The sequence below is a fragment of the Nerophis lumbriciformis genome, linkage group LG34, assembly GCF_033978685.3.
Source record: "Nerophis lumbriciformis linkage group LG34, RoL_Nlum_v2.1, whole genome shotgun sequence".
In the NCBI taxonomy this organism is placed as follows: Eukaryota; Metazoa; Chordata; class Actinopteri; order Syngnathiformes; family Syngnathidae; genus Nerophis; species Nerophis lumbriciformis.
The window spans coordinates 5942226-5969842 of record NC_084581.2 but is presented as its reverse complement, the minus strand read 5'-3'; the positions used below and the strand labels follow the sequence as shown (position 1 = coordinate 5969842).

At 41.2% G+C, this 27617-nt stretch overlaps 1 protein-coding gene and 1 long non-coding RNA gene across 7 annotated transcripts in view; one reads left to right on the top strand and one right to left on the bottom strand.

The window, feature by feature from the left end:
• galnt14 (UDP-N-acetyl-alpha-D-galactosamine:polypeptide N-acetylgalactosaminyltransferase 14 (GalNAc-T14)) overlaps positions 1 to 27617 on the bottom strand; it is a 191905-nt gene that overhangs the window by 108009 nt on the left and 56279 nt on the right. The window lies entirely within an intron of this gene.
• LOC133576178 (uncharacterized) lies at positions 18513 to 19437 on the top strand. Its single transcript, XR_009811597.1, has 3 exons — positions 18513 to 19004; positions 19142 to 19234; positions 19370 to 19437. It is a non-coding gene; the product is annotated as an uncharacterized lncRNA (long non-coding RNA).

Genomic DNA, 27617 nt, shown 5'->3' with positions numbered 1-27617 from the left:
GAGGGCGTGCCGTGATGGCATTGCCTTTAGCGTCCGATTTTACACTATACGCGTGCCAGCCCAGTTACATGTTGTATGCGGGGCTTTGGTGGTAGCGTGGGTGTATAATGTAGCCCGGAAGAGTTAGGGATGCATGGGATTCTGGGTATTTGTTCTGTTGTGTTTATGTTGTGTTACGGTGCGGATGTTCTCCCGAAATGTGTTTCTCATTCTTTTTTGGTGTGGGTTCACAGTGTGGCGCATATTAGTGAGAGTGTTAAAGTTGTTTTATACACCCACCCTCAGTGTAACTTGTATGGCTGTTGACTAAGTATGCCTTGCAGTCACTCATGTGTGTCTGCAGAAGCCTCATACAACAAGTAATTGGGCTGGCACGCTGTTAGTACAGGCTGTAGAGGGCGCTAAAGACAGTGCCATCACGGCACGCTCTTAATATACCGTATTTTCCGCACTATTAGCCGCACCTAAAAACCACAAATTTACTCAAAAGCTGACAGTGCGGCTTATAACCCGGTGCGCTTTATATATGGATTAATATTAAGATTCATTTTCATAAAGTTTAGGTCTCGCAACTACGGTAAACAGCCGCCATCTTTTTTCCCCGTAGAAGAGGAAGTGCTTCTTCTTCTACGGTAAGCAACCGCCAAGGTAAGCACCCGCCCCCATAGAAGAAGAAGCGCGCGGGTATTACGTTTCATTTCCTTTGTGTGTTTACATCTGTAAAGACCACAAAATGGCTCCTACTAAGCGACACACTGTGGTTCTAGCTTGCCATGCTAATGGCCAGAAACTTCCACCCATGGTGATATTCAAAAGGAAGACCTTGCCAAAAGAGAACTTTCCAGCCGGCGTCATCATAAAAGCTAACTCGAAGGGATGGATGGATGAAGAAAAGATGAGCGAGTGGTTAAGGGAAGTTTACGCGAAGAGGCCGGATGGCTTTTTTCACGCAGCTCCGTCCATGTTGATATACGACTCCATGCGCGCCCACATCACAGATGGTGTCAAAAAACAAGTGAAGCACACAAATACAACACTCGCCGTCATTCCGGGTGGATTAACCAAATAACTCCAACCGCTCGATATTGGTGTCAACAAGGCATTTAAAGCATGACTGCGAACGGCGTGGGAACAATGGATGACCGAAGGCGAACACACATTCACTAAGACAGGGAGACAGCGCCGGACGACATACGCCAACATCTGCCAGTGGATCGTAAATGCCTGGGCGGATATTTCGGTCTCAACTGTGGTCCGAGCTTTCCGGAAGGCAGGATTCACGGAACTGCTGGAAAAACAACAGCGACACTGACTCTGATGACTTCGACGAGACGGAGCTGGCCATTTTGGATCCCGTAATTCGCCCAACTTTTTAATTCGGACACCGTAGGAGAAGAATTCGAGGGATTTATGAATGAAGAATAACTTCAGAAAGTGAGTGTTATGTTTATTTTGTGTGTTGTGACATTAACGTTCGAGCAACATTAAGTTATTGCTATTGCTCTGCACTATTTTGAATTTTACTATGTTTGTGATTGCACATTTGCACATTACCGTACATTTTGGGGGTGAACAGAGTTGTTAGAACGCTGGTTTTTAATATATTATTAAAGTTTAACTGACCTATCTGACTGTTTTTTTGACATTCCCTGTAGCGCAGTTAGATGCGGCTTATAACACGGGGCGGCTTATAGGTGGACAAAGTTTTGAAATATGCCGTTCATTGAAGGCGCGGCTTATAACACGGGGCGGCTTATGGTGCGGAAAATACGGTAGTTGTTTGGGTGAAAATCAGCAGACATCCGATAAAATAGTCGCCATGAATTTCGGGAGTCTCCCGGAAAAATCGGGAGTGTTGGCAAGGATGACGCTGTCAAGCGGCATTCATATAAAACTTGCGGGCCGCGCTGACATAAAATGTTTATTTTAAGGTGCGGGCTGCAAAATAAAGTCTCCTGGGCCGCGTGTCTGGCTTATACATAACACAAAGCAAAAAAAAAACTTTGTATTCAGTGTTATTTCATTTTAAATTTCAAAGAGTTTTGTGGCTTCCATTATTTTTCTTGAATTTGTGAAACGGGTCAAAATGGCTCTTTGAGTGGTAAAGGTTGCCGACCCCTGGTCTACTGTATTCAATTTGATCATGGCATTTGGTTTTAGTTTAATTTAGTTTTTTGTTTCTTTTGTCAGTGGTCAACAAAATAAACAAGAACACTTTAACATCCATACATTGACAATTCTACAGACCAAAATGGGTTAGGCTGAATTCAAACACTTATTTTTGCCTAACCCGATTAACAAAATCAAGGGACAAGCAGTAAAAAATGGATGGATGGATGGAAATACAAGATGTAGCAAAACCGCAAGACATCAGGCTCTGATCTTGTTTTTCATAGACAAGTAAAAACTTTTTACATTTCCTTTCCAAAACATATTACGACTACACCTTGTACACAGCATAAATAACTGTACAAATATATACACAGTGAATGCATAGACCAACAACTATCCAATATCTTGGTAGACTCATACATATAGGGTTAACATTTGTACCAATAATATACTATATGCAAACACTTATATTTCCATTAGTATTTATATCAAATCAAATCAAATCAACTTTATTTATAAAGCACATTTAAAATTTACCACAGGGGTAGCCAAAGTGCTGTACAATGAACAGGTTAAAAGATAAAACGAGTACCGAGCAAACACAACACAACACAAACAGAACACGATAAAAAATAAATAATTAAAATAGAATTAATAAAAACATAAAAACATAAAAACAGGATCACAGCAGGTGTATTATGGGGCGCCATTGCAGGATGGATATCACTCAGTGTTAAAAGCCATGGAATAAAAGTATGTTTTTAAGAGAGATTTAAAAACAGGAAGAGAGGAGGCTTGTCTAACACTCAGGGGTAGGTCGTTCCAGAGCTTGGGAGCAGCAACGGCGAAAGCTCTGTCACCTCTAAGCTTCAGCCTTGTGTCAGGGACCGTCAACAGCAGCTGATCGGCTGATCTTAAGGATCGGGTGGGGCAGTAAGGCTGAACGAGGTCGGAGAGATAGGTTGGCGCGAGGTTGTTTAGACATTTAAAAACAAATAAAAGGAGTTTAAAATTGATTCGGTAACGCACAGGGAGCCAGTGAAGGGACGCTAAAATAGGGGTGATGTGCTCACGTCTGCGGGTCTGTGTTAGCAGACGAGCAGCAGAGTTCTGCACGAGCTGCAGGCGGGCGAGGGAGGCCTGGCTAATGCCAACATACAGGGCATTACAATAATCAAGACGAGTCGAGATAAAGGCGTGGATTAATTTCTCAAGATCATGTCCTGATAGAAGCGGTTTCACTTTCGCTATTTGGCGTAATTGATAAAAGCTTTTTTGAACGACGCTGCTGATTTGTTTTTCGAATTTAAAATCTGAGTCAAACTTTACCCCCAGGTTTGTGACAGAGTCGCTGAGATACGGGGTCAGAGTGCCAAGGTCAACGTTGGCGGGAGGGAGAGCGACTTGGACCGAACAACATAACTTCTGTTTTGTCTTCATTTAGGCTCAGGAAGTTAGCTGAAAGCCAGACTTTGATGTCGTGCAGGCAGTCAATAAGACGTTGAACCGTGTTATTCTGTGCCATGGGAAAATAAATCTGGCAATCATCGGCATAAAAATGAAATGCAATACTGTACTTCCTAAAAATAGAACCAAGGGGGAGAAGGTAAAGCGCAAATAAAATTGGGGCAAGGATTGAGCCCTGGGGGACCCCATGTGGTAAAGGAGCTGTGGACGACATAAAACTGTCTACTTTTACACAAAAACTCCTGTCGGTTAGGTACGACCGGAACCAGTTGAGGGCGGCGCCCTTAATGCCCACACAGTTCTCAAGACGAGTGATTAAGGTGGCGTGGTCGACGGTGTCGAACGCAGCAGACAGATCTAAAAGCACCAGGACAACATATTTACCAGAATCAGTGGACAGGAGGATATCGTTAAAAACTTTTAGAAGCGCTGACTCTGTGCTGTGGAGGGCTTTAAAACCGGACTGGAACAGCTCAGTGATACCATTATCCTCTAAGAAGGGCAACAACTGACTGTAGACAACCTTCTCTAATATTTTGGAAATGTATGGAAGATTAGAGATAGGTCTGAAGTTAGAGAGGAGAGAGGGGTCGAGGCTGGGTTTTTTAAGTAGAGGTCGTACCACTGCATGTTTAAACTCTACTGGAACTATTCCAGAAGAGAGGCTACTATTGATAATGTTAAGGACACTTGATCCAATAGTAGCAAGTACCTCCTTAAACAGGCGAGGTGGGAGGGCATCACCAGGAGAACCAGAGGGCTTCATATACGGGACGGCGTGGCGCAGTGGAAGAGTGGCCGTGCGCGACCCGAGGGTGCCTGGTTCAATCCCCACCTAGTACCAACCTCGTCATGTCCGTTGTGTCCTGAGCAAGACACTTCACCCTTGCTCCTGATGGGTGCTGGTTAGCGCCTTGCATGGCAGCTCCCTCCATCAGTGTGTGAATGTGTGTGTGAATGGGTAAATGTGGAAGTAGTGTCAAAGCGCTTTGAGTACCTTGAAGGTAGAAAAGCGCTATACAAGTACAACCCATTTATCATTTATCATTTATATGACTAACTGTGTCACTTAAAAAAGAAAAGGACACCGGCTCAAACTGATGGAAAACAGAAGAGAAATGCAGGGGAACAGAAGGGTCATATGAAGGCTGAGATAGACTGGCTCTAGTTGACACAATTTTGTCAGTGAAAAAATGGAGACAATTTTCACAGAATTCAAAAGAAGCATCAAAACCAGCAGATTTGGGAGCATCAATGACAGTGTTAATAGTTTTAAACAGAACTCTGGGGTTGTTACAGTTAGAAGATATAATCTGAGATAGATATATATTCATTTCTGCTTTTACAGTCATCTGAAAGGAAAACAGGCTTTCTTTAAAAATGGCAAAGGACACATGCAGCCTGTCTTTTTTCCATTTTCTCTCTGCTCTTCTACATATGCGCCTGGCAGCCCGAGTGACGTCATTCAACCAGGGCTGAGGCGTGGCTTTAGAGCGGCGGCATTTGAAAGGCGCGATCGTGTCCAGTGTTTGTAAACAAATAGAGTTGAACCCAGAAACCAACTCTTCAGTATTCAGACACACAGATGCTGCAGAATTATCATCACAAAGAGTCGAAAAAATAGAGGAGAACCGAGCAGGAGACGAAGAATTAAACATGCGAGAGCGTTGGGGCGGTGCGCACAATTTAACTGGACACTGCGTGGCAATATCAAACAGGATCGGCATGTGATCAGAGAACACAGCGTCGCAAATGTCCAAATTAAAAACACACAAACCATACGAGAGCACTAAATCGAGTGTATGCCCGCGTTCATGTGTAGAACCACACACAGACTGTACAAAGTTAAATGAGTCGATTATATTCAGGAAGCTCCTGGAAAGCGGCTCGTCTGGACAGCAGGTGTGAATATTAAAATCACCCACAATAAGGACACGATCATATTTGGGCAGGATTTCAGCCAGAAATTCAGAAAAGTCAGTTATAAAGTCTTTGTGGTACTTGGGTGGTCGATAGATGACGGCACAAAGGACGACATCAGAAAGACCCAGTTCAAACATGCACAGTTCGAAGCTTGAAAAGGAGGATTGTAGGCAGATCTGACGGCATTTAAAGACATTTTTAAAAACGACTGCTAATCCTCCTCCTTTTCGACCGGACGGCCGTGGGGAATTAAAGTAGGAACACTCCGGAGGCAGAAGTTCATTAAGAGGGGCGGACTCACCGGCTCTCAGCCATGTCTCCGTCACACAGAGGAAGTCCAGTCCGCGGGAAGTGAAGAAATCCTTCAGGATAAAAGTTTTGTTTGTCAAAGATCTTGCGTTCACAAGACCGAACCTGGCGGGGGCCAGCACGTCCAAGGCCGCAATTAATCCGGGTGGGGCCCGACACACAGCCCGCAGGTGGCGGTGATCCACCCCGCGCCTCCGGGGGCGGGGACAGCAGGAGCGACGACGGCAAGCTTCTTCCTCCAAACCAACAATAGGAACCAGCCAGGAGCCGATGGGATCGAGCAAGCGTGGGTGCAGGAGGAGACCGGATACCGCACCATTCCTCCTTCGGGGAGCCACAGGAAGCCGGGCCAGGAGTGCCCTAACTTTCACCAGCTGGCCGCCACGTTTACCGCGGCGGCGGAGACGCTTCCGCCGGGGGAGAGGAGCCAGGGGGCGGGAAAGGAAGGCAGGAATCCGGCCAGGTGAAAAAGCTGACTGGGATGTCGAAAAACCAACGTCGAAGTTGATCATATCAGTGGGAGAGGGGCAAAGATCCAACAGTGTTTGTCGGTCATACACAAGCAGTGAGCTGACAGAGACGAAAATAGACGCAAAAAACACAAAAACGAACAGAGCTGACAGCGAGAGACGGCAGGCCAAAGCACATACTGGCGCCATCTTGCATATACCACATTTAGTTTTAGTTCTTATCACTGATTATGGTATTAACTCTTTATGTTTATTCTAGAGCAGGCCTATTCCACTGGCGGCCCCCAAAGCTTTTCATTTGGCCCGCCGAACATCACGCAAATAGGCTGGTGAAACCATTCAAAATAGATTTGCTCATGTATGCAGCACTCTCGCTACCCCGCAGGGGGCAGCAGCGAGACATGTGTGTCACAATGAAGCAGCAGTAGGGTGAGTAGAAGAAGATCGCACTATTGACCCTAAAAAATATAAAAATACATATTGACTAGACAACAAAGTATGAATGTTCTGCCCCGAGCAAGTGCTCCAGTAATTGTTTCCTGTCTGTCTTTTTAAGCGACCAACACAATGTTTTAAGACAAGCAGCAACGACGATTTATAGAAATCCACACATGTAAGCTTCATCACAAAAGCTGGTCAGATCTTATATTTTATTGAAATTGCTGAATTTGTGATGTCATTAGTATTCGTGGTCGTGTTGTTTTTTTGGTTGAAAGTAACTCAGGCGATCAAAGCTAATTGAATATATGTAGCGCTAAATTTGACCAGTAGACAGCGATAAGGCTAGACATTAGGTTTATTGTGTTGAGCCGCATTCACTGTGCTCAATATTTGATGTGGATGTTGTTTAATTTATACATGCATAAACAACTGTAGTTTATTGCTTAAATGTATTTACACTAAACATTTTATTTTATTTATGCAAAATACACAATGGACGTTATTTAAAATATACAATGAACGTTATACTTTTGTAATGTTTATTTTATGTTTATATGTTCAGTCTTACAAACCTAAATGAAGGAAGAAGTGTAAAGAAATAAAACTGAGGAAGGAAAACGATTCAGAAAAAGGAACATCAATCCGCAACAAAACATCCGGAGCTTCTGTTTCTTCATGCTGTTGACTATCTGTCGTCCAGCTGCACATACTGGAAACAATCGAGTAGCTAGGGCAGAATAATGAATTTATTGACAGTGCAGTGTGAAAGCCGATGTGTTTACTTTGCAATTAAGTAAACACAGTCTCAAAGGAATATAACCTGCTGAGGCACTTTCTGACAAAACATCCACATTTCAATGTTCGGCCTCTGAGCCTTTGCGCTCTTTAAACTGCATTATGGAGTTGAATAGCCCTGTGATATATTTTCTAACACACTGGTCTTAAAGGTTTTTAAATGTGTAAATTGAACAGGAACATTTTAAGGCATCATCCAGGCTATTCCACAGATGAACCCCCCTAACAGAAACACATCTACTTTTTAAACTAGTTCTCATGTTTGCTTTCTGAAAGACAGATGAACTTATGAGGTTTTATGGACTCCCCCTGGGTTTGAACCTCTCCTGTATACACTGAGGCAGCATGCGGTTATGAGCTTTATATTTCACAATAGCAATGTTGAGGTCAACAAGATCATGTAGTATTAATGTTTTTAATTAAACTAAAAAAGAGCATTGGTATGAGTACAATAATCTGTATAATTTACAATTCTAATGGCTTTCTTTTGAAGTAAGAAAATGTAGTTGATGTTGGATGTATAACTATTACCCCAGATTTCAACACAATAATTCAATCAATCAATATCCTTTTTAACCAGGTAAAAAACTCATTGTGATTAAAATCTATTTTCCAAGAGGGCAGCAAAACAAAGTTGCGGCAACTGAGATATGGAAGTGCGAAATACCGTATTTTCCGCACTATAAGGCGCACCTAAAAACCACAAATTTTCTCAAAAGCTAACAGTGCGCCTTATAACCCGGTGCGCTTTATTACGATTAATTTTCATAAAGTTTCGATCTCGCAACTTCGGTAAACAGCCGCCATCTTTTTTCCCGGTAGAACAGGAAGCGCTTCTTCTTCTACGCAAGCAACCGCCAAGGAAAGCACCCGCCCCCATAGAACAGGAAGCGCTTTAAGCAACCACCCGCCCCCGGAAGAAGAAGAAAAAACGCGCGGATATCACCGTACGTTTCATTTCCTGTTTACATCTGTAAAGACCACAAAATGGCTCCTACAAAGGACAAGGATCCGGTTCATAAAAAGACGCAATCTCTCCATCCGCACACGGATTACTACCGTATTTCACAGCAACTGATATTCCTGTGAACTGCACTGTGGAACGGGAGCACGTACGGTGAATATTCGCACCACAGGGAATGAGAAGTCATCCTTCACTGTGGTTCTAGCTTGCCATGCTAATGGCCAGAAACTTCCTCCCATGGTGATATTCAAAAGGAAGACCTTGCCAAAAGAGACCTTTCCAGCCGGCGTCATCATAAAAGCTAACTCGAAGGGATGGATGGATGAAGAAAAGATGAGCGAGTGGTTAAGGGAAGTTTACGCGAAGAGGCCGGGTGGCTTTTTTCACGCTGCTCCGTCCATGTTGATATACGACTCTATGCGCGCCCACATCACAGATGGTGTCAAAAAACAAGTGAAGCACACAAATACAACACTCGCCGTCATTCCGGGTGGATTAACCAAAGAACTCCAACCGCTGGATATTGGTGTCAACAGGGCATTCAAATCACGAGTGCGAACGGCGTGGGAAAAATGGATGACCGAAGGCGAACACACCTTCACTAAGACGGGCAGACAACGCCGGACGACATACGCCAACATCTGCCAGTGGATTGTAAATGCCTGGGCAGATATTTCGGTCACAACTGTGGTCCGAGCTTTCCGGAAGGCAGGATTCACAGAACTGCTGCACAACAACAGCGACACTGAATCCGATGACTTCGAAGAGACGGAGCCGGCCATTTTGGAACCCACGCTTGCGCAACTTTTCAATTCGGACACCGAAGACGAAGAATTCGAAGGATTTACCGGTACGAATGAAGAATAACTTCAGAAAGTGAGCGCTATGTTTATTTTGTGTGTTGTGACATTAACGTTCGAGCAACATTACCGGTATGTTGCTATTGCTCTACACCATTTTGAATTTTACTATGTTTGTGATTGCACATTTGTACATTTTGGGACAGAGTTGTTAGAACGCTGGTTTTCAATATATTATTAAAGTTTGACTGAACTATCTGACTGTTTTTTTGACATTCACTTTAGCGCAGCGTTTTTTTGACATTCACTTTAGCGCAGCGTAGGCGCGGCTTATAGTCCGGGGCGGCTTATTGGTGGACAAAATTATGAAATATGTAATTCATAGAAGGTGCGGCTAATAATCCGGTGCGCCTTATAGTGCGGAAAATACGGTACTTATATAACATGTTAAGATGTTGATGTTGATGACATGTTTGATTTACAGAGTTTTACATTTTTTATAACATTGCAATAATTTTTGCCATCTTTGTCTTGAGTTTATTTATGCGCACTTTTTAATTTGGTTTGTCACCTATATTACTTCCCAAAAATGTTGTTGAATACACCATTTCTATTTTTACATCATCAATCTTTATGTGATGTAGTTTGTTAATTTTCTTGATTCCAAAAATTATATATTTTGATTTATTTAAATTGATTGATAGTTTATTAGCATCAAATCATTGCTTTAGAATTAGGAGTTCACTCTCTCAGTCTCTAGGATCTGGTGAAGGGCTTGCCCAGAAGAGTATAGTCTTGTATGCAAAGATAACACAGATGAGTTTTTAAAAAGATTTGACAGAAATCATTAATATACAACATCAACAATTTTGGACCATGTGTTATGATCTTTAAATCTGAATGTACTTTTTTTATATTTTTTATTTATTTATTTTTTTTTAATTTTATTTATTTATTTTTTTAAATCTTATTATTTATTTGTGTGTGGCGTCGCGCGGGTCTCACTTCCTGTTGGATGGGGTCCGTGCCCGTGTGGCCCGACCTTGCGCTGTGGGGTCTCTGTTGGTGACTTGGTGTGGTGGCGGCGCAGCCCCCGTGTCTGGTCTGGATGCTGTGTCTCGGTTGTTTGGGCGGTGGTGTGTTTGTTCAGGTTTGGGTTGGGGTGGGGGGCCTTTTGGTTGGGGGGGTTGTTGGTGTCTCTTGTTTGCGTGTTGGCGTTCGGGCTGACCGGCGGGCTGGCGCCGGCTGGTCTCCGTGGCCCTGGTGGCGTGTGGTTGCTGGTCGCAGTTTTTTTTTTGTTTTTTTTTGATCGCTTTGATTTGATTGGCTGGTGCTGGCTGTCTGGGGTTATTGCGGCTGCTGTTTCTGCTGCCGTTTGTTTGTGGTGTGGGCGCCCGTGGCTGCTGGGTCTGGTGCAGGGGTGTGGCTGATGTTGTGACTGATGGCAGCGCGCGCGCGTGATGGCTGTCGGGGCTGACGAACTATGTATATGTGTGTGTATGTATGTATGTTTATATATGTGTATGTGTACATATGTGTATGTATATGTATATATGTGTATGTGTGGGTATGTATACGTGTATGTGTATGTATATATGCATGTATGTATGTATATTTCTGGGGGTACGCTCTGGGCCTGCCTGTCAGACGGGGGTCGACGCCTCAGGCTACTGCATCCGAACTGCGTGTCTGGAGCTCCTGGGTCCCGCTGTCCATCCCTTCCGGGTGCCCGTCTTGGTTGGGGCCTGTTGGGCCTAGTCCCTGCGTCTATTGTGGTAGCTTGGTGCTGCAAGGTATTCCGAGGTGCTGCGAGTCGGCCAGTTGCTGGGGTAGTGACCTTGTTTGTCAGCATGTCTGTGATCTTCTTTTAATTCTTTTTTTTTTTTTTTTTTTTTTTTTTTTTTTTTAATTAATTAATTTATTTATTTATTTATTTACTTTTTAATATATTTTATTAATATTATTTTTTAATTTTCCCCTCCCTCAGGGGGGGGGCTCGGCGGGGCGGTTGCTGGTTGTTCCATCTCCATCGTTGGGGTCCCTGCGGGTGGGGTGGGTGGTTCCCGTGGCCCTGTGCCTGGGTGGTCCTGCGGCGGCCGGTTTGGGTGGGGTGGCCGGGGGCTGGCCTCGCCGCGCTCTCCGGGGGTGGGGGGTGGGCTCGTGGGGGCCCGGTTGCCGGTGGGGCGGGGGCGGTCTTCCCGTCCGGTTGCGGGGAGCCTCTGGGTCCCTCGGGCGGGGCGTCTCGCCTTTCTGCCCGTGTGGGGTGTGGTCTCTCGCTGGCTTGGGGTCTGGCTGTCCCCTGCTTTTCTCGTGCCCTGTCCTCTGCCGGGTGCGTCTGTCTGCAGCCTGCTGCTGGCCCTTGTGGGCGGTACGGTGGGTCGGGCTCTGGGGTTCCTGTCGCTGGCCGGCTTGGCTGCGTGGGGGCGGTGGTCCCTGGTTCCCTGGGCACCACGCCTCCTGTTTGTGGGTTGGGCTCTCGGGGGTGATGGGGCCGTGCTCTGGCTCCCACGCACTCTGGGAGTCGAATGTATTGTACATGCAAATTCACATATGCTCACATACGTACATAGGTACCTACGCTCCCACATACATACACAAATACAGTACATATTTACCTACCTAATGTTCGTACATCCACACGCACATTCAATATACAAACATACACATACACATACTGTACATATACATTCACTGTACAAACACATATACACATTCTGTACATATACATTCATTGTACAAACACATATACACATTCTGTACATATACAAGTACATATGCATACTTACACTCATGCACATAATCACGTTGCATCAAACATATATTAACGTTGTTGCCCTAGGGTAAACTGGGTGTAACACATGGCACACTGACAAAGCTTAACCTATTGTGACTATAACAATCTACAAGGTTAATGTAGGTTGCTTCTCTTTCTCCCCCTCCATTTTTCTGCATTCTTTTGTATCTCAAGTTATCATTACGTATATGTATTGTTGCATTTAAACAACTGTATTGTTGATAATAAAGGTAAATTATTGGTATTGTTCATTATCAATAGCGCTATTTCTATTGGTATTTGTATTGATCCATTTGTAGTGTAATAATGCTCATGGTTATTTCTGTATTATTTTTTATTTTTCGCTAACTGCTTATTTGCTATTACTTTTACCATCATATTTGTACATGTCATATTTGCTGATGTTGCTCTATTGTTGTTGTTGTTGTTGTTGTTTGCTGTTGTTGTTTTTGTCTCTCTGTCTAATCCCCCTCTTGTCCCCACAATTTCCCCCTCTGTCTTCTTTTTTTTTCTCTTTCTATCCCCTCCTGCTCCGGCCCGGCTGCACTAAATGATAATATAAATACATTTAATAAAGTCAAATACAAATAAGGCAACAAGAGAAGTATCCTACACTTCTCTTTTGTAAAGTAAATCTGAACAGCCGACATGGGCATCTACATCAACTATATGATTTGCCTGAGAAGCTGGACAGGACATAAAAAAAAATAAAATAAAAAAAAATAAAAAATAAAAAAAAAAATCTGAATGTACATTGTTTATATGTATATGCTGTCCTCTGCCACTAAGACAATGTTTTATCCAATCATGAGCAAGACCCCTCACACCATACCTCTTGCTTTTTGTTTAAAATTAATATTTGATCAATGGTGTCAAAGGCCTTGCTCAGGTCAATAAAAACACCAACAGTGAACTCCTTATCAATTGCAGTGGTTCCTCAACTGCAAACCCCGTTTCCATATGAATTGGGAAATTGTGTTAGATGAAAATATAAACGGAATACAATGATTTGCAAATCCTTTTCAACCCATATTCAGTTGAATATGCTACAAAGACAACATATTTGATGTTCAAACTGATAAACATTTTTTTTTTGGCAAATAATCATTAACTTTAGAATTTGATGCCAGCAACACGTGACAAAGAAGTTGGGAAAGGTGGCAATAAATACTGATACAGTTGAGGAATGCTCATCAAACACTTATTTGGAACATCCCACAGGTGAACAGGAAAATTGGAAAAAGGTGGGTGCTTGAGCAAATTGTTGAACAGTTTAAGAAAAACCTTTCCCAACTAGCTATTGCAAGGAATTTAGGGATTTCACCATCTATGGTCCGTAATATCATCAAAGGGTTCAGAGAATCTGGAGAAATCACTGCACGTAAGCAGCTAAGCCTGTGACCTTCGATCCCTCAGGCTGTACGGCATCAACGAGCGACATCAATGTGTAAAGGATATCACCACATGGGCTCAGGAACACTTCAGAAACCCACTGTCAGTAACTACAGTTGGTCGCTACATCTGTAAGTGCAAGTTAAAACTCTCCTATGCAAGGCAAAAACCGTTTATCAACAACACCCAGAAACGCCGTCTGCATTGCTGGGCCTGAGCTCATCTAAGATGGACTGATACAAAGTGGAAAAGTGTTCTGTGGTCTGACGAGTCCACATTTCAAATTGTTTTTGGAAACTGTGGACGTCATGTCCTCCGGACCAAAGAGGAAAAGAACCATCCGGATTGTTATAGGCGCAAAGCATCTGTGATGGTATGGGGGTATATTAGTGCCCAAGACATGGGTAACTTACACATCTGTGAAGGCGCCATTAATGCCGAAAGGTACATACAGGTTTTGAAGCAACATATGTTGCCATCCAAGCAACGTTACCATGGACGCCCCTGCTTATTTCAGCAAGACAATGCCAAGCCACGTGTTACTTCAACGTGGCTTCATAGTAAAAGAGTGCGGGTACTAGACTGGCCTGCCTGTAGTCCAGACCTGTCTCCCATTGAAAATGTGTGGCGCATTATGAAGCCTAAAATACCACAACGGAGACCCCCGGACTGTTGAACAACTTAAGCTGTATATCAAGCAAGAATGGGAAAGAATTCCACCTGAGAAGCTTAAAAAATGTGTCTCCTCAGTTCCCAAACGTTTACTGAGTGTTGTTAAAAGGAAAGGCCATGTAACACAGTGGTGAACATGCCCTTTCCCAACTACTTTGGCACGTGTTGCAGCCATGAAATTCTAAGTTAATTATTATTTGCAAAAAAAAAATAAAGTTTATGAGTTTGAACATCAAATATCTTGTCTTTGTAGTGCATTCAATTGAATATGGGCTGAAAAGGATTTGCAAATCATTGTATTCCGTTTATATCTACATCTAACACAATTTCCCAACTCATATGGAAACGGGGTTTGTAATTCCATCACCGACATAGAAGTGGACCTGTTTAATCAAAAACCGTATTGTTGTTCACTTAACAAGTGATGATTATTAATAAAACTGTCTAATTTTGATACAAATATTTTTCTAGAATTGGTAAACCTTGTGGGAGAAAAAAAATAGACCTATACTGTAGTTGGTAAACTGATACTCATCTCCACTTTTGAAGAGGGGGAAAAACTTTTTTCTGTCTTACTAGACTAATGATGTCTTTTGTTCAAACATCATGGAGGACTTAACCCTTGTGGAATTTAGTAAGAATTCTCTCAAATCCAGCAGCATCACCGTAGCATTTGCATTGTTTAGCGTTCATTTCATGCAGTCATATAAGTTCATATAAGAAAGGAGAAAACTATGACACAGACTGCTGGTTGACATTAGCATTAGCGCTGAAGAGTAACAAACAAAACATTTATTTGTTATTAGATTAGTGAAGCCAAATTCAAATTTTAGTGAGCTGGCAGCTAATGCTAACCCTACATAGTTTAAAACAACAACAACAACAGTGAATGTATGGTGGTAATGTTTTTTTAATTGACCCTCAGCATATTGTAAAAATACAAAACATGTATTATTTATGAAATATACTATTGAATATTGAAATAATGTTCTTTGTCAGCTATAACATGAAGCTAAAATGTTTTGTTCGGGTAGCTTGTATTAAGCTACATTGTAATGTGTTTAGCATCTTTCATGTAAAAATGTTTCCCATCCTTAAATTTTTTTTTAGTACGGAAAAAGTTTGGGCCTCACTGGTGTACGACTTCCCTCTGATAAACGCCTGTTGTTCTTTTATGTTAGCTTTAAAGCTCACATCTTTCCTTAATGAGGTTTCAATTCTCCAACAGCTTTTTTCACTTTAGGGCCCATGGACGAGGAATAAAACAACCTCGGTGACACTTAACGACTCTGGACGAGCAAAGTGAGGTGCTAAAAGTCCGGCGAGTCTGGTGGTGTCGCACAGCGCATCAAGGACATTTGCGGTGCATGAAAGAAGATTCTTTATTCGGCACTAAGCCGTGCATGTGTGCTGAGCGAGCACATGCATTACGGGTCGGGGCAGCTCACCTCTAAGATGTTAATATTTATTCATGCTGTACAGTAGACTTGTGGAAATTTACATTTAGACTAGCTAGCGTCAGCTTGTTTGTCTTGTTAGCGGAGGGCCACAAAACGAGCTTAGTTTTAAAGCTCTTTAACTGCTCTGTGTCTCTTTTTTGCATTCATGGCCACAAGTTTCATTTTATAACACAATAGAAGTGTATTGTTGAGAACAGAAAGAGGCAGCTCAGTAGTCTCATATACAGCGGAGAAAATAAATATTTGATCCCCTGCGGGTTTTATAAGTTTACATAAATGATGTAATGTTCCTACATCCACATCCATTTTATTATAAGTTTATTTTATCACAGATACTGAATGTAAAAAAAAAAATGCATAAGACCTAAAATAACGGTCTGCTAAGAAAATTTTTCCCCTGATACATTTCTTGTTGCCAGATCAGGACTTATGGAGCAGGTTAAAACCCTTCACAATTTGTCTTTGTCCATCTTTCTAGTACCTGTCATTTTTATTTAGCCTCATTTGGTCTCAAGGAGGAGTTGGTCAAAATATGACCACTTGTTTTGGGCAAAAATTGTTGGTCTAAACTACGGTTGTCAAATTTGAGTAGTAGATACTGATACCTTTGAATTTCTACGATTCTCGATACTTACGCCATACCACTTGGAAATAGAATTAAAAAAACTAAACCCATTAAATTCACTACTTTATTGAAATGTTTCAAAGTGTCAAGTATTTAAAATCACTGTGTTTCAACATGTTTTAGCATAGAACTAAAATTGCTGTATTAGCTGCCAAGAAGTAAATATACTGTACGTTCAAAATAGAACTATAACTATAACCTCCCAGTACATCAAAACAAACAATACTGTGCTTATAAATATGATCATAAATAACAACACTAGTTAACTATCTCACCTTCTAAAAAGAACTGCAGTGGCGTGGAGTTTTCAAGTATGTAAACAAAAAAAACATTTTTGTTACAAATATTCTTTCAATATGGTGGTAGTGTGATGTCATCATGGCATTTGTAATGAAATAGGCTGATAAAAAGGAAACAAAAATGTATTTAAAAACAAACAAAAAAACATTTTTCATCAGTATCAACATTTCAGCCTTTTGTCATTACGTTATGTCTTATTGATTTATTTTGCTGTTTTTTCTTGTTTATTCTATTCCAATAATGTGCCACAAAAAAGAGCTGCATTCAGCAAATGGCCCCCAGGCCATGCTTTGTCTTCCTGGTGAAAAACGTAATGCTGTGGTGTTGAAAGTGTTGTCAAACAACAGTGGAGTGTCTCTAAGCTGTGTTTTCTTAGCACTTACAGAAGTGAGAAAGGTTGCCTTGCACACATCTGGAGGTTTTCTACACACTGTGGTAATGCAAACTCCCTGGGCTTGTGGTGGCAGATCTCCACTCTCACTCGTACAGCAAATGGTGTTGTGATTGGCGAATAAATATTTCATTTTAATATGTATCTCTACTCGCTAAATATAACAAAAAAGTGGCTATAGTACATCACAGATCATTTCTGCTACGTTTTATTCATTGGCAATTACGTGTTTTGTGAAGCCGAGTTACGCTACACATACTGTTATGCTACACTGACACACTTCTATTATCATTTGTTTATAGGCGCCAAATCCGCATTTGTGCTATGAATAAGTAGATGTATGGAAACACTAGAAAGATTTTTTTTAGACATTAGATGTTCTTCGTCGCTGACTCAATGCTCGTGTGCTAAGAATTGACGCGGCTCGCCGAGGATAAGGTGTTGTACAATATTCTGTACTGACGATAATTGTAAAAAGCAGGTATCGGTGTATTTTTGATTGTGGGTATCAACTTGGCCTCAAAGTATCAATACTTTTGGCAACCTTAGTCCAAATCAAAACGGCCAACTTCCTGTTTGTTTGCGGAAATAAGTTATTGAGACTTTTTATGACAGACGTCGACACTAAATTTGGTGAAGGTCCATTAAACTAATAGCAGGGGCTACTTTTTAAAAATTGTATGGGGGAAGGGGCGCCAGTGAGGGAGTTTTGGTGGTTTGTGTTCAGGAGTGCTAAAAAATATAAAAATTATCACCAGGTCTGATGTGCTTGCAAACAGAACAATAACAGAAAGAGCAGTTCTAATGAAGCCTTGGTGCCACCAATGCTTAGTGCTCAAACAAAGACTAAACAACAACATCCCTACTCTTCCTATCTAAAAGTGACTCATACAAAAGCGTAAAATGAAGCGTGCATGCAGGAGAAAGAGTGCAGTGAGACATAGGAAAGATGGAGGATCGTTTTACATTCTCTTATTTCCTCATCATCAGCAGCAGCACAGAAGACAAATGAAACATCAACAATAAAGATTAACGATGGCGAGGCGCTTCATTTCCTGTTCCTGCGTTGCACGCCAAAGACCGTAGGAGCAAAAATATCATCAGTTCAAATTTAGTTCTTGTCACTTCGCTGCTCCTCCACCAGTTAGCTCGCCAGGCCACGCCCCCTCTGGAGCTTTGCTTGTGATTGACAGATGGCCAGTTTGTTCACACACTTTATCATCAATGCCAGCACTTGAATTAACCAGGCCACGCCCTGTGGCGTCTCTGATAGATGACACAACAGGAAAACCCATATTTGGCAAATTTGGCTTTGAAGGCGATGTCGTCCTTTCAGCAGTTCAGTCGTTATGTAAATGCAGAGCCGGCCCAAGGCATAAGCATACTAAGCGCTTGCTTAGGGCCCCGCGGCCACCAGGGGGCCCCCAAAAGCAATTAACAAAAAATTCTTATTTTTTATTTTTTGCATGTACGAGTCTGACTGATGATTTCTAAATGATCAAAGATATATTATTGTACAAAAACACAATTTTAGGTCAACAGAGTGCTGCTGCTGATCTCGGCCTAGTGATTCTTCCTGACTCTCTTTAAATGTAAAGCTGCCTCTGCTGCACCTGTGACGTTTGCCGCCTGCCGTGCAATGCCAGTGCGCACTGGGCATCAAAAGCGCAGATAGAGGCAAAACAATGTCACAAAAAAGGACATATCCTTCAGGTGCAGAAAAAAGGAAGAAGAAGAAAGTGGAAGAGGAGAAAAAATGCCATGATAAAGGTATGTTTGCATGACTTGGTAATAAAAAGTTTATCAAAGAGATTTGTAGCTGTAATTAGCTTTAGCTAGGTGACGTTAGCTAGCTAGCGCGGTGCTAGCAATATGTTTTTAGCATCAGGTTACTAGTGAGATATGTTGTTTGCACAAATTGTTTGCAGCAGAGCAAGGTAATTTATGTGAGTAAAATAAACATTATTTTTTACATCAACTCATAAGTTATGTGAAACTTCCCCAGGAGCATTGTTAAAATACTTTGGAGGCACAGAATCAGCCCAGAGCCAGTCCACATCCTCAGGCTCAACTGTGAGTGATGAATCAGGTGAGGAAAAGACTGTCACCATACAGTATACATTTAATTTCTTAGTATAAACATTACACCTGAAGGGAAATTAGTATAGTCAAAGTATCTCATTAATATGTGTGCCTATATGTATGTATGTATGTATTTCATCTTAGGTCCATCTCCATCCTCTACAGTGCTCTCTCACACACCTCCATCCTCTGTGCTCACTGTCCCCTCCATGTCTGAAACCACAGCTGATGTATCTAGTAAGTTAACTGCAAAACACCCTTTACAATTGCTCATTGTACTGCAGAACATTCTGAGATTAATAATTATGTCCAACAGTGCACCTTATAGGTCCTTCTTTTTTAGTCATTGTCTTTCTTTGGTCACTTCCTCAGCAACTTCCACCACAACGTCCCCTTCACACCATGGACCATCATCAGCTCCGCCAGTTGACCCAGCTGAGTGGCCTTCTTTCTTCTCAGATTCAGACAGGACTGAGCAGGTGATCAGAGGACCACTGTCTATTAAGGAGAACTTTTCATTCCCCAAACGGCATGATGGCCGAAGTTTTTTTTTTAATTATACCTACAGACAGCTAGTCAATGGGGAAAAAGTCAAGCGTAGCTGGCTGACTTATTCAAGAAGTAAAGATGCAGCTATTGCTTTTGCTGCAAATTATTTTCCAAAAAGTCCTTAAAACTGGCAGCCGAGGGACAGCGGGATTGGGTCAACATAGGTGCACTGCTGAAACAGCATGAAAACAGTGAAGATCATTGTAGCAACATGGTGAAATGGAAGGAATTTGCCTTGCATCTTTCAAAGGGGAAAACTATTGATGAATTTAACTTCAGTAGACTGCGCTCTCTTTGTACAAAGTAAACATTAAATATGAACAATTAACTAAAAATATAAACTAGTAATTAAAGACTAATATGTACAAGACTGATGAGACAAGATGACACTTTTACTGTAAATACAAAGCTTTATCACTTGGACTGTTCAACCCCAGGCCACTCTTGTAGCTGAATGTTTTCTACATTTTAAGATTAGGAACCATATGTGGCACTCTGGACATCATTCGTTCATTCATTGGTATTATTTATGTTCTTAACTGGGCCACCCCCATATCTTTATAAATGACATGTCATTTGTAAAGACATGCCAGGCTGACAATAGGATAATGTAAACAACACTGCCAGAGCCGCAATGAGTTTATAGTAGATGTGTGAATGATCAACAATCAATATTATTGGCAGAAATAGAGGGCCCCAAAATCAAATTTTGCTTAGGGCCCCATGGAGGCTTGGGCCGGCACTGTGTAAATGATTAAATCAATCACACTGAAGGGATTTAAATTACGTTTGGTGGGATTAGTTACATAACAATACATGTCCATTGCAGTGAGCAACAATCAATCGCCAATCGATGACAGCTTCTATTGACTGGTCCGCCTGATCCAATTGAAAATTTTAGAATAAAGCTTTAAACCCAACAAGCACCTTTGGAGGCGCAGCATGACAAGATTATTGACACCAGCCAAACAATCACAGTGAACACAAACACAGGGACCGAACAACGATCTGCATACTGAAGCAAATAGTAAAAAAAACTTACTGCAGCAGACGACAAAATACACACTTAATAACATCATCAATAATTCAGTCACTTGACAACACTACATAGGCCTTCTGTCACACTTACACGCGCGCACACACACAATACACAACTACGAAAGTAAGGACATCAAAGTACACGAAAGTACAAGTAAAAAAAAAGTAGATGAAAGTACTTGAAAGTAGATGAAAGTAGATGGAAGTAAATTAAAGTACACTGATCTAAAATATGAAAGCAACACTTGTTTTTAAAGATCTAAAACCTTTACTACATACACAAAAGATCACCTATTCCTCACAAATATTGTTCACAGATCTGTCCAAAACTGTGTTAGTGAGCACTTCGTCTTTGCCAAGATAATCCATCCCACTTCACAGGTGTGAAATATCAAGATGCTGATTAAACAACATGATTATTGCACAGGTGTGCCTTAGGCTTGCCCACAATAAAAGCCCTCTCTAAAATGTGCAGTTTTGTCACACAGCACAATGCCGCAAACGTCGCAAGTTTTGAAAGAGCGTGCAGTTGGCATGCTGACTGCAGGAATGTCCACCAGAGCTGTTGCCCATTAATTGAATGTTAATTTCTCTACCATAAGCCGTCTCCAAAGGCGTTTGAGAGTATTTGGCAGTACATCCAACCGGCCTCACAACCACAGACCACGTGTAACCACACCAGCCCAGGACATCCACATCCAGCAGGTGCACCTCCATGGATTGTCTGAGACCAGCCTCCCCGGACAGCTGCTGCAACAATTGGTGTGCATACCCAAAGAATTTCTGCATAAACTGTGAGAAACCATCTCAGGGAAGCTTATTTGCATGCTCGTCGTCCTCATCAGGGTCTCGCCCTGACTGCAATTCGTCATCGTAACCGACTTCGATTCGTCAACTTCTAAACCCACCTCGTCCTCCACATCTTTCTCATCTTCATCTTCACTGCCTTCCTCAGGCATCGTCTTCTCTATCCTCATGTCACTGTCACCAGTGGTGTGGATTTAGGAGATGAAGTGGATGAGAAATAAGGGATATGTCATTCTCCTCCTCCCGCAACAAAGAGATGACATAAAGCTCAAAAGCAAACACACACACACACACACACACACCTTCACACACATTTGCAGTGTGGGCGGGGTCCTGAGCCAAGGCGCTAGCTGCTAGCCTAAAGCCGCTTAGCGTTACTGTCAGTGGCGGCGGCGGTGAAGCAGCCGATGGAGAGCTGAGGTTTCGTCTCAGCAGATTAGGAACGATACAACGGCTCAGAGAGCTTTCTGCCATGTTGGACACACTTTTGATGTGTTGACATAAATGAACACACTTGTTCAGCATAGAGACACTTTTCAACTGAGGTAAACAGGAAATGTCCAGTAAAAAGGGAGTGTTCAGAAAAACACCATCAATACATGCAAGGACATTGTTGTGGTTTATTTAGATGGTGTTAGTGTGTGTCGCCCCAAAGTTAGTACACTGAATAAAGTCAAAATCTGGCTAAAGTGTAATAAATGATCTCCTAATAAACTCATTATATAATATTTTCTTCTAAGAGAAGTCATAAAATTATTATGACCAACAAAAGGATTTTAGAAAGAGTGCAACATACACAATTCTTTGGCATTTCTATTGATGAATTCCATCCACTCATCCATTTTCTACCGCTTGTTCTTAATTTTTTTTAAAACACATTGATGATCTGACAGCAAAACTGTCAAAATATCTTGGCTTGTTTTATAAAGTCAGACACTCTCTGCTTCCTGAAGCACTCCTAATCCTGTATAGATCCTTGTTTGAACCACATCTAAACTACTGCAATGTCATATGGTGTAACACTTATCCAAGTTACCTTGATAAATTACAAATCCTTCAAAAGAAAATAATACGAACCATAAAATGGTCGGACTTTAATGCTCCCTCAAATCCACTTTTACAAGATATAGCTTCTGAAACTCACGGAGTAACTTTTTACATAACACGTGTGATGTATAATGTGGTCATAGGCTGAATGACTCATTGGCTCATTCCTATCACCTCTTCTACACATACACGTACACACTGTGGGGTGGCTCGGTTGGTAGAGTGGCCGTGCCAGCAACTTAAAGGTTCCAGGTTCAGTCCCTGCTTCCGCCATCCTAGTCACTGCCATTGTGTCCTTGGGCAAGATACTTTACTCACCTGCTTCCAGTGCTACCCACACTGGTTTAAATGTCATGTAGATGATGGGTTTCAATGTGCAAAGCGCTTTTGAGTCATTAGAGAAAAGCGCTATATAAATATCAATCACTTCACGTCACTAGAAGAAAACATTGGCTAAGGGGCCGTAAACTCAAAGGCACAAGCTTTAGCATAACGTATAAAGGCCTAAATATCTGGAATGAACTTGACAGTCTAATCACACAATCTACTTCATTGATAACATTTGAAAAACTTTTAAAACATGAATTATTGCTACATTATACCACACCATGAACACCATAGGATGAAAAACAATACCAATAATACAAAGCAAGAGATGTATTTGTGTTTATTGTAACATTAATGACTGAACATCTGTTATTGTAGTAGGCATACTGATATAGAAATACATATAGATATACATATCGAGAGAGGCAAGTTGAGTGCCTGCGAAGGACCAGATGAGGCTTGTCAGGACGCACTGCTGTCAGACACAGAGCTTGGCGTGCCACCTCGCACCTTTGGAAGGGCAAATCCAGCCGTCGGCACAATGGAACTCACCAGAAATTGGACACAAAATCGAACATCAAAGTGGAGATTCGACTAATAGCTATGGGCAAAATCAAATGAATAAGATTCGAGTCAAAGACTGCCGTAATTATTAATCAGCCATGCTAATTGGTTGATGGATGTTTTGAGTGTGCGTTGCTGACTCATGCAAACATGACGAGGATGCAGACGCCGCTCCGTGTTACTTATTGAACCACCGCGCCTTGTTAGCGTCGCCGCTCAAAGATCAATGGGTGGCGATCTCATAATTAGCACTCAACTGCTCCCACTCCCTGCAGCATACTTGCCAACCTTGAGACCTCCGAATTCGGGAGATGGAGGGGGGGCTGCGGGGTTGAGGTGGCGGGGCGGGTTTTGGTGGTAGCGGGGGGTGTATATTGTAGCGTCCCGGAAGAGTTAGTGCTGCAAGGGGTTCTGGGTATTTGTTCTGTCGTGTTTATGTTGTGTTACGGTGCGGATGTTCTCCCGAAATGTGTTTGTTATTCTTGTTTGGTGTGGCTTCACAGTGTGGCACATATTTGTAACAGTGTTAAAGTTGTTTATACGGCCACCGTCAGTGTGACCTGTATGGCTGTTGATCAAGTATGCCTTGCATTCTTTTGTGTGTGTGTAAAAGCCGCATATATATTGTGACTTGGCCGGCACGCTGTTTATATGGAGGAAAAGCGGACGTGACGACAGGTTGTAGAGGACGCTAGAGACAGTGCCTTTAAGGCACGCCCCCAATATTGTTGTCCGGGTGGAAATCGGGAGAAATTCGGGAGAATGGTTGCCCCGGGAGATTTTCGGGAGGGTCACTGAAATTCGGGAATCTCCCGGGAAAATCGGGAGCGTTGGCAAGTATGCCCTGCAGATGAAACACTCGTACGGACTAATTAGCTCTCACGGAAAATTTATGGAATTTGCTCCAAATGACATGTATGACAAGATTTGAATTTAGAAAATGTGCCAATTAACAAAAGGCTTAACAACATTTAAATACACTTGTGTACTTTTCCAAGTATTGCCCTCATAAATACTACACGTCCTCCACATCACATCGGGTAGAAGAGAAATACTATGCATTCATACGTTGCAAGGTAAAAGCGATTGACTGGAAGTGTGGAAACATTCAGTCTTGCAGAAACCTTGTTAACTATTATTTATTGATGTTTGAGAATTCAGCAAGAAATATGATGTTTTCATTTTGAGAGAAAAAGTTAGAATTTTATGAAAAAATAACGCAAGTTTGATAGAACAAAGTCAAAAGACCCCTTAATGTATAAGAAATATATTTTTAAAATTCTTGAATTCGTGAGAAATATGTAACGATTTTACAAGAAAAAAGCCTAAATTTTACAGAAAAAAAGTTATCCTACTATGAGAAGGGAAATTAATATTTTTATGGAATACTACAATAAGTCAGCATAAATAATATACATCAAAAATATTCCAGAAGAATTTACTACACTAGGAATATGAATCTTAATACACTAAGAATATGAATATTAAAACAAATCATGATTCAATTCGATTCCAATTCAAGTCATAAGCAATTCTTGATTCAAATCATTTACTACAAAATATTATGTGGTATATTAATTATAATAAACGCTTACAGGCTACAAAAGCTCCTCTTGGCTGCTGACGTATGACGTATACTGTACGTGCGGCGAGTAAGCATGGAGATGGCATAAAAACGACATTTCAAAATCGATTGTTGGACATTTTAAATTAATTCTGAATCGTAATAAATAAAAATTACAATTCGGATGTGAATCGTTTTTTTTCCCAGCGCTAATATTTACAATATGAAAGACTGTTTTTTATTATTTATTAAGAGAATAAAATGGTAATAATACAGTAATAGTCGTCATTTTACTAGAATAAAGTTGCCATTGTAGAAGATGAAAATGTCTATGAGAAGATGTTACTTATTAGAGTATAAGCTGCAAGCAGGTTTTTGTGTTTGGGTTGAAAAATCATTCAAGTTGTTTACACAAAAGCTAAGCAGTTTAATGTTTTGCATTTTGATTTAATACTGTATAAACTGCAATGATGGCATGGTACAGTACCTCAGTTGCTCTAATTAGCGTTGTTTAATTGCATGGGGCCTTTTTGCCAAAATGTTGCCTTAGTTAAAGTGCATTTTGTGTGTTAGCCTCCAATTTTGCGTTTAATAAACTGATGTATGTTACCTTTGTGTGTTGACATCATAGTTGTTCATTTAGCTATCTTGAATAACACACCGAACAACAAACCAATCAATCAATCAATGTTTATTTATATAGCCCTAAATCACAAGTGTCTCAAAGGGCTGCACAAGCCACAACGACATCCTCGGTTCAGATCCCACATAAGGGCAAGGAAAAACTCACAACCCAGTGGGATGTCAATGTGAATGACTATGAGAAACCCCCCCTCTAGGGGAGACCGGATGCAATGGACGTCGAGTGGGTCTAGTATAATATTGTGAAAGTCCAGTCCGTAGTGGATCTAACATAATAGTGAGAGTCCATCTCACAATACACTTTGGTCCTGACTTGGGAAAGTTGGCCCGTCCTTGTATTTTATCAATCTGCGGACAATGTTATTTGAATTTTCATTTACTGTAAAAAAAAATGTTTTTAAAGTCAGTAGATTTTACAGTTAAAAAATAACAGTGGTACAGTTTTCCATTTACAGTAATTAGGTATAAAAAAACTTTTGCAGTAAAATTCTGGTGACTGTTGAAAATCTATAGATTTTTTGTCATTGCCTTTGATTGATGGTTTCAGTATTTACAAATGGATTATTATTGTGCTGCTATACTCCATCATCGTCAGCGTTCAAGCAGCTTCTATCGTTTTCATTACGCATTCGCTTTTTAACTTGCAGCATTCAGGACGGTGTTATTTTTCTGTAGCGTTGCCATATCAACTCGCCGGTCGGCCATGTTTCCTCCCAGCGTGCCTCAGCTCATTGTCTTGGTGCTTGGATCTCATCCCTGCTGAGGGAGGTGCTCCACTTCACTGAGATAATAGCCCAGCGCTGGAGTGCTTTACACGTGCACGCACATGCACGCACTTATCTCGCCTCTCAGCAGCTTGCGGCTCCTCCTTATTTAACCCCCCCTCCAACTACAACCCCCCAGATGGTCACAGCTGATCTGCAGTCTTTCTTTCTTTACACATTTCAAACAGCTTTATATGGAGGGTCAAATGAGACAAAATGTTATTAATACATCTTTAAATAATTACTTAAATGTGTCATTACTTATAATAGGAATTGAATACAAGTGTTATTAAATGTGTCATTAATTTATTTCATGAGAAAGTATATTTTAGTATTTAATCACTTAATTATTTCAATATTTAGTTAACTATTAAATCAATTATTGATTCTATTATTTCATGATTTCGTTATTTATTTCATATTTTCATAAATTATTTTGTGATGTATTTTATTATTTTAAGAACATGTGTTTTATCTCAGGCATCCCAGCAAGGTAAAACAAAACAAAATTGAGAAATTGAAAAATATCAGCTGAGGGTCAAGGAGGCCCTTTTGGGAATTTTCTACAGAGAAATTCTGTAAAAATGCAAGAAAACTTACCAATGGGTTCTATCTATTAGATGCTAAAGCCTCCAATATGCTGTTAGTTCAATCACTGATAAAGACGTGACATCACTGTTCCAAATATGTCATGAAGCTGACAGAGTCTGCGCCTTGTAATTTTGTGGAGGTGAGTTCTCTAATAGTCAGACCGAGAAGGGCTGTTTCGGTCATGTATTTACAACCAGGCAAGCACCGGAATCCCACATGCTTCACTACTGAGATCGGTTGATCATCCAATATGAATCCCATTAGTTTACCGCGTTGGGATTCTCGTGAAAACTTTTCTTTCCGCTGGAATGAATCTGTCAGGATTTTATATTTTTGTCCTACCTCGATAGCTAAAGCCGCAATAACTTTATTGTGTGCGTCTATGGCAGGCTTTCAAAATGTATCCCACCCCTCAAAACAGACATATTGCAAAGTTTGCATGTTGCTCTGTGATTTGTTGTCTGCTCGAGTTTGTTGCCAGACCGCCGTCATGATATTTGGTCTGATCGCGCAGTCTAGGCCGGGCCTGATAACAAATTTGGCTTGAGGATGTATAGACCTACGAATTATTGCCAACAAAATATATTTTTATATTACATCATACTGATGTAATGATAATACATAATAATAATGCATGTACATCCATTCAAATGCAAGAAACTTATATTTTGCGTATATTTTAACATTGTAATTGCAATGTAAACTTTTAAATCTCCAAGTTAAATGA